This window comes from Octodon degus, unplaced genomic scaffold (genome assembly GCF_000260255.1).
Source record: "Octodon degus isolate 3935 unplaced genomic scaffold, OctDeg1.0 scaffold00318, whole genome shotgun sequence".
NCBI classification, from domain to species: Eukaryota; Metazoa; Chordata; class Mammalia; order Rodentia; family Octodontidae; genus Octodon; species Octodon degus.
Window position 1 is genome coordinate 1743480 of NW_004524894.1, and position 11281 is coordinate 1754760.

Below are 11281 nucleotides of genomic sequence, written 5' to 3' on the forward strand. Positions count from 1 at the left end.
TCATTCTTTATACCTGAATAGTACATCATTGTATAAAAATATCGCATCTTTTTCATCCATTCCTCAGGTGATGGGCATCTCAATTGTTTACAAGATTTGTCTATCACAAATTTTGCTGCTATAAACATAGGTACACATATACCACTATGATATGATGTTTTAAATTCCTCTGGGAAAATTCCAAGTAGGGGCATAGCTGGTTTGAATGGTATTTTCAGTCCCAGCTTTTTAAGGAATCTCCACACTGATTTCCATAATGGTTGCACCAGTCTACATTCCCAAAAGCACTGAAGAAAAGTTACTTTTTTCTGCACAGCCTCTACAAAATTTATTGTTCATTAATTTCTTTATGATAGCCAATATTTCTAGGGTGTGATGGTATCTCAGTGTTGTTTTAATTTGCATTTCAATGATGGCTAGTGATGGGGACCATTTTTTCATATATTTATTCCCTTCTTTAATTTCATCCTCTGAGAAGTGTGTATTCATCTTGGATACCCATTTCTGTATTGTCTCTTTAAGTAAATTTTGAGGCCCTAATGTTGGTTAAAATTCTAGAGAGCAGACCTTTCTCTGAGTGCTAATTAATCAAGACTTTTTCCCAAATTGTGGGTTGTCTTTTCACTTTGTTCATAATTTCTTTTGACATGCCAAAACTTCTCAATAAGAGGAGGTCCCAGTTGTTAATTATTCCAAGTGTTACCCTTGCAATTTGATTTTTGTTCACGAACTTTTGCCTAACTTTATCTCTTCAAGAGTTCTTCCTACTTTCTCTCCTAGGAGGTTTAGTGTTTCTGTTTCAATGTTTAGATCTTTAATCCATTTTGACTTTAGCTTAGTGCATGGTGATAGATCTGTGTAAAGTTATAGTTTTCCGCATGTAGAGAGCCAGTTTTACCAGCACCATTTGTTGAAGAGGCTATCTTTCTTCCAGTAAACATGTTTGGTCCCTTTGTCAAAGCTAAGGTGGCTAAGTGTGCTGGAAGAGGTTTCTGCATCTTCTAACTTATTCCATTGATCATCAGGTCTATTTTCTTGTCAGTACCAGGTTGATTTTATAGTATAATTTTGAGTGAGGAATTATAATGCCTCTTGCCTTGTCTTTGTTTCCCAAGATAGTCTTTGCTATTCTAGGTCTTTTCTGGTTCCAAATAAATTTTAAGAACAATTTCTCTAGGTTGGTGATGTATACGGGTGGTAGGTTGATAGGGATTGCTTTTAGGCTGTACCTCAAATTTGGAGTATGGCCATCTTCACAATGTTCTTTCTTCCTATCCAGGAGCAGTGAATATCTTTCCATTTTCTAAAATACTTTACAATCTCTTTTTTCAGAGTATTGTAATTTTCCTTGAAAACATCTTTGACATCCTTAGTTAGCTGAATTCCAAGATATTTAATTTTCTGTGGTGCTATTATAAAAGGTATTGCTTCTCTAATTTCACTCTCAGTGTGTTTGTTATCTCTGTAAAGAAATGTTGTTGACTTTTGGGTACTGAATTTGTATCCTGCTGTGCTATTGAATTTGCTTATCAATTTTTGTAGCTTTTTGGTGGAGTTTCTTGGGTGTTCCAGGTAATGTATCATGTCTTCTGCAAATAAGGATCATTTATCTTCTTCTTTACCTATTCTTATTCCTGTTCATTTCTCTTGTCTAAAGCCTCTAGCTAGTGGTGCCAGAGCTATACTGAATAGCAGTGGTGATAGAGGACATCCTTGTCTTGTACCACATCTGAAAGTAAAAGATTTCAATTTTTCCCCATTTACAATTATGTTAGCTATTGTGTTGTCAAAAATTGTTTTATCATATTGAAGTAAAGGCCATCTATTCCCATGTTCTGTAGGACTTTGACTATGTCTCTGTGTTAGACTTTTTCAAAAGCCTTTTCTGCATCAATGGAGAGGATCCTGTGGTTTTAGATTTGGCTCTATTGATATAGTGTATTACATTTATAGATTTTCGTATATTGAACCATCCTTGCATCCCTAGGATGAATCCTACCTGGTCATGGTGTATAATCTTCTTGAAGATTTGCTGTATTCTATTTGCTAGGGTTTTACTGTGGATTTTTGCACCTATGTTCATGAGGGAGATTGGCCAATAGTTTTGTTTTTTAGTTGTATATTTCCCTGTTTTTAGTATCAAGGTAACACTTGGCTCCAGGAGTGAATTTGGGAGGATTGCTTCCTTTTAAATTCCATTGATGAGTTTGAGGAATTTAGGGTTCATAACTTCCATAAATTTCTTGTAGAATTCATCTGGGTATTCATCAGGACCTAGACTTTTCTTTGTCAGTAGGTTTTTTTTTTTTACATTTCATATTTCATTGTCTGTTATTGGGTTATTGAGAGGTCTTACATCTTCTTGACTCAGTTTTGATAATTTGTACCTTTCTACAAGTCTATTTCTTTTGTGTTTTTCATTGTGTGAGAGCCAATATTCTCAAAGTAGCTATTGATAATCTTCTGATTTTCCACTGGGTCTGTGGTAATTATACCCCTTTCATCCCTTATTGCTTGTATTTGATTTTTTTCCTTCCTCTTTTTGATGAGGTTAGCTAGGGGCTTCTCAATTTTATTTAATCTTTTGAAGAACCAGCTTTTTGTTTCATTAATTTTCTGAACTGTTTTCTTTGTCTCAGTTGAATTAATTTCTTCTCTAATCATTATGATTTCTTCCCATCTTTGGGTCCTGGTTTGGTTTGCTCTTTCTTTTCTGGATGTTGAAGGTGCAACATTAGGGTATTTTCATTTGTTCCCATTTTGTTTTACTAATGTGTGAGTTTACAGCTATAAATTTCCCTCCGAGAGATGCTTTCATCACATTTGATAGTTTCTGATAAGTTATGCTTGAATTTTCATTGAATTGTAGACATTGTTGAATTTCTTGTTTAATTTCATCTGTGAGCCATTGGTTGCTGAGAAGAGTGTTGTTTAATTTCCATGCCTTTACTGGGTTTTCCTGGTTTCTTTTGTCATTTATTTCCACTTTCATTGCACTGTGGTCAGACAATATGCATTGGATAATTTCTGTTTTCTTGCATATACTTAAGGATGACCTTTGGACTAGTATGTGGTCTATTTTAGAAAATTACCCATTTACAGCTGAGTAATATGTGTATTCAGCTGTGGTTGTGTGGAAAACTCTGTATATGTGCACTAAGTCCATTTGTTCCAAGCTCTTGTTCAGTTCTTCTACTTTGGTAATTTTTGGTCTGGTTGACCTATCTGTTTGGGATAAAGAGTTTTTACAGTCTCCTGTTAACATTTTGGTATTGCATATTAGATTTTTCATGTTCATTAAGATTTGTCTTATGTAGTTAGTTTATCCCGTGTTTGGTGCACGCACATTTATAAGTGTTACCTCATCCTCTTGTATTTTTCCCCTAACCAATATATAGTGGACTTCTTTATTTTGTTTGATCATTCTTGGTGTGAAGTTGAGACTGTCTGAGAATGTAATTGCTACCCCTGCTTTTTACTGATGGGCAGGAGGGTGCATTATTGTTTTGTATCCTTTGCCTTTCAGTCTATGAATTTCTTTATGAGTTAAGTGTGTTTGTTGTATGCAATGGATTGTTGAATTTTGTTTCCTAATCCACTATTCCAGTCGGTTTCTTTTTATTGGTGAATTGAGTCCGCCTACATTAATATTTATAATTGAGACGTATTGACTTACGATCGATGTGTTTTTTACCTGTTGTTCTTACTCCTTTTTCCTTTATCTCCAGTGTTTCAAACTTGAAAGAGAGTTTTGCAGTGTATAGTATTCTGGGCTGGAATTTGTTTTCGTGGAAGAATTGATGTACTCTGCTCCATGTTCTTCTTGCCTTATTGGTATGTGAAAAGAAGTCTGCCATTATTCTGATGGGTTTTCCTTTATTTTTTTAAAATTATTTATTTATTTATTTATTACATTTATTTAGTGTGTGTGTGTGTGTGTGTGTGTGTGTGTGTGTGGCCAGCTCAGCCAACCGGGGGCGGGGCTGGCTGGCATGTGGTGCTGGGGGCTTGAACCACGGTCCCTGTGCTTTGCCAAGCTTGTTTCAAGTAGGTGCTTTAGACCACTGAGCCATCTCTCCAGCCCCTAGGTTTTCCTTTAAATGTGATCTCTTTGTTTTCTCTAGCGGCTTTCAGTACATTGTTCTTGTGCTGGATTATTGAGATCTTGACTATTATATGACTCCGTGTGTTTTTAATTGGCTTGAAGTTATTTGGTGTCCTGTATGCTTCCGCTGCCTGAATGTCAGATTGTTTCCTCATATTTGGGAAGTTTTCTGAAATTACATCTGCCCATATACTTTTTATATTATTTGCATTGACTCCTTCTTTCTCACTGATGCCTTTTAGTCTCAAATTGTTCATCTTTGCATTGTCTTGCAGGTGATTTATTAGTTTTTCCTGCATTCCTTGTTGTTTTTAAGATGTCTTTTCTTGCACTTTCACTAGTTGCGATGGCCTCTTCAAGATCTGAAACTCTATCTGCACTTTTACTCAAAAGGTTTTGAAAGTTTGTGATTGAGATTTTAAGTTCCTGTATATCTCTTTGGCTCTGCTTCACGCAATCTGTTCCTTTCCTGTATTGCTCATAAGAGGAATCTGCTGTTTTTCTATTCTCCTCTATATTTTTTTATGTTTGGCTTCTTGAGAAGCAGTTATTAATACTTTTATTACAGAGAGTATTTCTGGTCTGATTTCCTCTATATGTTTCTGAATTTGATTCTTTACTTCAGACACTATTAATTCAGAGATTTCTTTTTTTATTATTTCTGATCTGAGTTCCTCTATGCCATTCTGCAGTTGTTTCTTTACCTCATATGCTATTGTTTCAGATATTTCAGCTGTGTGATTCCCATTTTCTTCTGTGGTAGTGTCCTGTCCACTTGCTCTGGATGGGCTCAGGGCCTGAGATTGCATTTTGCTCCTTCTCTTTGTCATTTTGCACAGCACTGACCTGTGATCTTTGGTATAGAGCTCTGGTGTTATTGTACCCTTAGCATCTACTGAAATTTGGGTGCAGAGCTACTAAGATTGAGTTCATCCAGTTGTTTTTGGCTTGGGTCTAGCTGCTGTGCTCAGCTCCTTCCTGATGTAATCCTTGGAAGTGTACCTGTTTTGCCCCTCTGGCCAGATCTTCTGCTTCTGAATTAGTTTGTTGCTTCTGGCTCCTAGTCTCTCTGCAGGGAATTCAGCTGCAGTTTCACCCCAAGCCTGTATGCCAGGCTTGAGCTGAGTCTGGAGGGGTGCAGGAGGCTCAAAGCAGTGTGGTACCTCTCCCATACACTGGCCAGACTTGAGCTTGGGATGGTTGGGAGGGAAAGAGTGTTCCTGAGAGATCGAGGCAGAATGGGTCCCGATAATGCTGCAGCAGGTCTCACTCATGGGGCTGGCCTGAGCTTGACCTGGGAAGATTTATCCTGCACAGAGGAGTGCAGGAGCTATTATTCCAAAGTATTGCTGTAAAGTTTTCTGTAGCTCATTCAATACTGTGTAATCATTTCTCATTTCCCTGGATCTCTGTCATAAATCACCTTTTCTGAAGTCATCTACTTCAGAAAAAGGTTTCTGAGTCTACTAGTTAGAACATTCCTATAATGCCAGCACTCTGGGAAGCTGAATCAGAAGGATTACAAATTCCAGTCATGTCCAATTAATTTATCCACTTAGCAGCAGCCTGTCTCAAATTATAATGTAGCTGGAGATATAACTCAGTATGAAGACTCCAGGTTCAGTCATCAGAATAAAAATGAAAAAGAACAGAGACTACACAAATGAACAAATAATACCCCTAGGGTTGTAGCTCAATGCTAAGGTGCTGGGATCAATCCCCCTATCAACTCTCTCCCCCAAAACCCCCTAATATTGTAAATTTTTTTGTTATTTTTTAAAATAATTTTATTGAGAAACAATAGCAATTAGACAGTTTCAAAAACGATTAGTAGGATGGTTTCAATAATTAATACACTTCATGTTGTTGTCTTTGTAGTGGTTACTCATAGTACAAGATGCAGACATGATGTCCTGTCCACAAACACTATTAGAACAAATATCTTTCTATTCAATGAATTAAGAGAAAGTAGCTGTATATCTTTCCCATTTTGAATAAACAGATACAAAATGGTCCTTCATTTGTATCCTCTTTTTGTTTAGTTTTCAGAAATGAGTACTCCATTGTCATTTAAATTTTGTAGGTGCATGAATTCAGCAAAATGTTCCAATATAGTCCAGTATTCTATAATAGTAGTGGGTTATCCATAGGACTGGAAATGTCAGAAGTTGTTGAATTGAGCCTTTTACAGCTCAGCATATTAATATGGCTTTACTTTTTATACTTCCTTTTTATACTTAATTCAGTCATAATCTCATATATTTTCAAAGTTTTCTAAGCAATACCAGCTTAAACTTCAGTCAGGAGTCATTATTTTATGTCTCAATAATTACTATACACAGTAGAACCCTTTGCTTGAGACATAATCCTTCTTCCATTTCGAAGACAAGATTTCTAAACCTATTAAAGTCATGAAGCAAGAATAAGAGGCAGAAAAATTTCATTTGTAAGTGAAAATAAATGTCTATAAATTGGGCTGTAGATTTGCCTCAGTGGTGCAGTGTCTGCCTGGCAAGCATGGGCCCCTGAGTTTGATTCATAGTACCTCCCTCAAAATAGTTTGTAATTTATTACAATAATCAGTAACATCAAAGTGGAACAAATATTTAGGGGTGTACACCATGTAAATCTTTTATAAGATGTTCATCCATTTACTTAAGAATTATAACCATAAGTGTGATCATATTGACAAATTATCATCTTGCTATAAAGTATTTAAGAGATATAAATCCCTGGATGTTTAAATGAAAAGCATGCTATCTGTAAAAATTGGTCTAATTACAAATAAGTTCCAATTTTCTTGGTGATATTCTTTTCAAACTTTTTTCTAATAGTGTTGAGTCAACTAATAAATATAGAGGAGAATAAAAAGTATAAATATTTTTTCTTCACAAAGTGACAGAAGAATATATATTTGTGGTATTTTTAGGTCTACTGATAAATCTGAAATAAGTTTTGAGTGTTAAAGGCATCTTTAAAGTTGTATTAAGTAGGATGCAGTCTTTAGAAGATGAAATGAAAACATCTATCTGATAAACATAGGATGATGGACATTAGAGAAGCAATATTTGCTTACTTACTTATTTAAATCAGCAAAGTAATATTTAAAAATAACACAGAATAGGGTTTTATGGTTGTAAAAGATTTAGCCTATTCCAAAATGAAGACTGTTTGTGCTTTCATTTATCAATAATCTAGCACAGAGCTTAGCAAATTCAGTCTGAAGGTGTTGTAATAAGTTCATAGGTACAGTACATGAGCTAAAACTTTTTAAATAATTAAAGAAAATTAAAATAAGCATAACATTTTCTGGTACGTGGAAATTATTTAAAATGTCAGTATTCATAAAGAGTTTTTATATAGAAAACCTTAATAGTTTTATGCACATATTATTCATAAATACTTTACAATGTAATGATAGACTAGCTGTGACAGATCATCAAGGTCTTCAAATACCTTGATGATTCCTCTTCTAAAACTCATTAAAGTCAATACAAAGAACTAAAAATTGTTCTAGTTAGAAAGTGAATCTCTGGTCACTAAACACATTACACAGAGTTTAACCTTTTCATTACTTCCCCTTAAGAAAAGAATAAAAACTTCAAGATCAAATTGTTTCTTTGTGTGTGTGTGTGTGTGTGAAAAACCACACCTCAAAAAACACTTTAATTCCAGCCTAACAGCACCAGGTGCAATGCCTGGGGACAGACTCTGGGTACAATGCTGTGTGGCGACCACGCATTCACACACAGCTCCAAGAAGGCCCCCAAAGGGGGACTTACCTTTGGGGATTGAGCCAAAGAGGGGAGGGGCGGCCCCAGAACAGGGGCAGGGGCAGGCCTGGGGAAAAGGTGCTACTTCTTGGCAAAGGAGATCTTCATAGCATTGTTCTGGGTGATCTTAAAGCCCTGCAGGGCATCTCGAGCGGCCCCGGCCTGCACTTCGTTGTCAAACTCCACGAAGGCGATATCATGCCGCCCGGGCACCAGGTGGACCTCCTTGAAGCCAGGGAACTGGTTGAAAAGCATAGACAGCATGAGCTCGTTGGTCTCTTCTGGCAGGTTGGTCAGGAACAGGATGTGATTTGGTGGATTCTCCGAGAGAGGCTGGGCAGGTGGCATCTGCCCTGGCATAAGCTGCTGTGGGGGCATGGCCCCAGGAGGAATCTGGCCGGGTGCAAGGCCTGGAGGTGGGATCATGCCAGGAAGTGGCATGTAGGGTGGCTGGCCCGGCATGTGATGCATGATGCGGGGAGCCTGAGTCATGGGTGGCATGCCCGGGACAGGGCCCTGGACAGCTCCCACCACAAGGGCTGCAGCCCCACCCTGCACAGCCTTCTTGGCAGATGGCGTCTCCTGGCTCTTGGGCTTCCTCTTCTCCCGTTTGCGGTCTCGCTCCACAAAAGTACCCTTCATCTTGGCAATGATATCTGAGTCGGTCTTGGCATACTAAATGCGAATGCTCACCATTGGCTTGTCGTAGAAAGGGAAACCTTGCATGGAGCGCAGGGCATTGGTGGCACTGCTAACTTCCTTGAAGATGACAAAAGCCTGCCCTCTCATCTTCAGGCTCCGAGACACCAGAATATCCAGGATCTGGCCAAACTGGGAGAAGATGACATACAAGGACTTCTTCAGCTCATCTTTCTTGATCTTCTCATTGAGGTTGTTGATATAAATAGTGTGATTGGGGCGGGTCTCAGGAACTGCCATGGTAGGGCAACAGGGCCGCAGGTCCCACGAGCACCGACAACCCAAATTGTTTCTTACAAATATTCAGAACACGTTTATATAATAAACTAAGTTCGTATATAACAAGGTAATTTTTTATCTTAAGAGGATGACATATTTAAATTCTCAATTACTACTGAAAATTTTGGGACTAGTAAGATATAGATAATCTCTTCCAAATCTCCCTAAACTGAACAAAGTATGTAATTCTGTATTCATTTTGAGGATAATATGTTCTAATTCGTACTCTGCCACTGAGAAAAGTTCTACCTTCATTTTTCTTCTTCAACCCTAAGTGAAAAAAGAAAAAGAAATAGGCGTATGTCTTCAGATAACAAATGGTTCGTTTCTGTTCTATGTGAACATGATACAGGGAAACTTTTGTAGTGATGAGTTAAGAAAGCAATTATAAACATTTATTTTATGGCTTCAGTAACTGGAACAACCAGATGGTGATGAGATGTTCACCAATGAGTCTCCAGGTGTAAGGGCGGAGGAGAATGGACACTGGCTGCAGCCCAAGACAAGCAGCATATGTTATTTTGGAAACACTTTCACTGAACAATGAAGGGTCAGTCAGAGACAACCACCTATAATCTTTTGTTCTGTAATTCCTGTGGAATTTAGATTGGTTTCAATCTTTGCCTATCCATGGTGCCCTGGTTCCTTTTTGAGATTAATTCTATCAAGCACACTTGTACTATACTGAATAAGAGTGTCAAGTGTATGCAGCCATATTTCACTACTGATTTTAAAGTAAATGTTCTCAGTTTCAATTGAATAAAATGTTAGTTATGAATCTTTCATTTATAGCATCTATTATATTGAGTATGAGCCTTCTATACCTAATTTCTTCAGGACATTTATCATGAGGAGATGTTTAATTTTATTGAATGCTTTTACTGCATGTATTGAGATGATAACGTGATTTTTATATTTATGTGCTGAATTACTTTATTGATTCACATAAATTGAACTACTCTTGCATCCCTGGAATGAAACCAAATTCATCATTGTATATTATCTTTTTAATGTGTTGTTGAATTCTATCTGCAAGTATTTTGAGAAGTATTGCTTTTATATTCATCAAAGATATTTGCATATAGTGCTTTTGGTATTTTTTGAGACAGAATCTCACTGTGTAGTTCAGGCTGATCTTGAGCTACCTATGTAGCCTGGGCTGGTCTCAAATACACAGTAATCCTCCTGCTTCCAACTCCCAAGGGTTGGATATACAGGCAGGTGCCTCCATGTCAGGCTTGTGTATAGTTTTTATTCATTGTGCCTTTGTCAGCTTTTGGGAACCGCGTAACACCGGTGTAGTACAATGAGTTTGGAAGAGTCAATTTCCTTTCTATTTTCTGAGACGTCCCTTCTACTTTACTATATTCTGAGAAACATCAGCACTAGTTGTATTTTAAAAATCTGCTGAAAAGCAGCATGATAGGTGTACAAAAATGGACATATAGACCAGTGGAATAGAGTAGAAGACACACAAAAAAACCCCAACTACAGCCTTATGATTCTCAACAAAGGAGTGAAAAATAGATGTTGAGAAACAGAGTGTCTTTCTTACATTTCTTGTACTGAGGCAAAATACCTGAGAAATATCAGTACTAGCTGTATTTTAAAAGACTGCTGAAAAGCAGCATAATAGTAGCATACAAATGGAGGTACAGACAGTATAGCACTTTAGGATCCTAGGTGTCCATCAGCCAATACATAGATTAAAATGTACATGTACAGAACTATCATTCAACCATAGAGAAAAACAAGATTATGTCACTAGCTGAAAGATGGATGGGACTTGTTTTCTCCAATATGTAAAATATAAAGTGTAAAAAACAAATTACATGAAAGTATGAGGGAGATTATTATTAGAAAAGACAAAGAGAAAAATTGGGGATGGGTGAAGGCAGACTAATAGAAGGTTGGATGTGATAAAAAAATTTATATGTGTGTATGAAAATGCCATATTATAATACAATATTTTGAAAAATAAATCAGCATTAAAAATATCTTAGGACACTTGTGTATTTAATGCATACACATGTACAATTGTTATAGCCTCATGGGTTGTTCTCTTTATCAATATATAATGATCTTGACTGACACTTTTTTTTTTTCTTTTTGACATCAGGAATTAAACTAACAACCTTTCTCCCCAGGTAGGCACTATGCCAGAAAGCTATATTCCCAGACCTTCACTGTCACTTCTGACAGAATTGTTATGAAGTTAATTTTTTATGGAGAAGCACAGCTACTCCACTGTGATTTTGCATTCCATTTTCCTAGAGCATTTTCTATCCTTTCTATTTCAGTGTATATGTCTTTACAAGTGCTGTTTCTTATATCTGCAGAATATTGGGTTTTGTTTTTTGTTTATTTTTTTCAAAGTTTTATTAATAAACAGATAGCAATGAGACAGTTTCAAATCAAATCGGAA

General features: G+C 36.8%; 1 pseudogene; it reads right to left on the reverse strand.

Annotated features, from left to right (window-relative positions):
* Positions 1–7862: 7862 nt before the first annotated feature.
* Positions 7863–8849, reverse strand: LOC101570404 (annotated as a pseudogene).
* Between the last annotated feature and the right edge of the window lie 2432 nt (positions 8850–11281).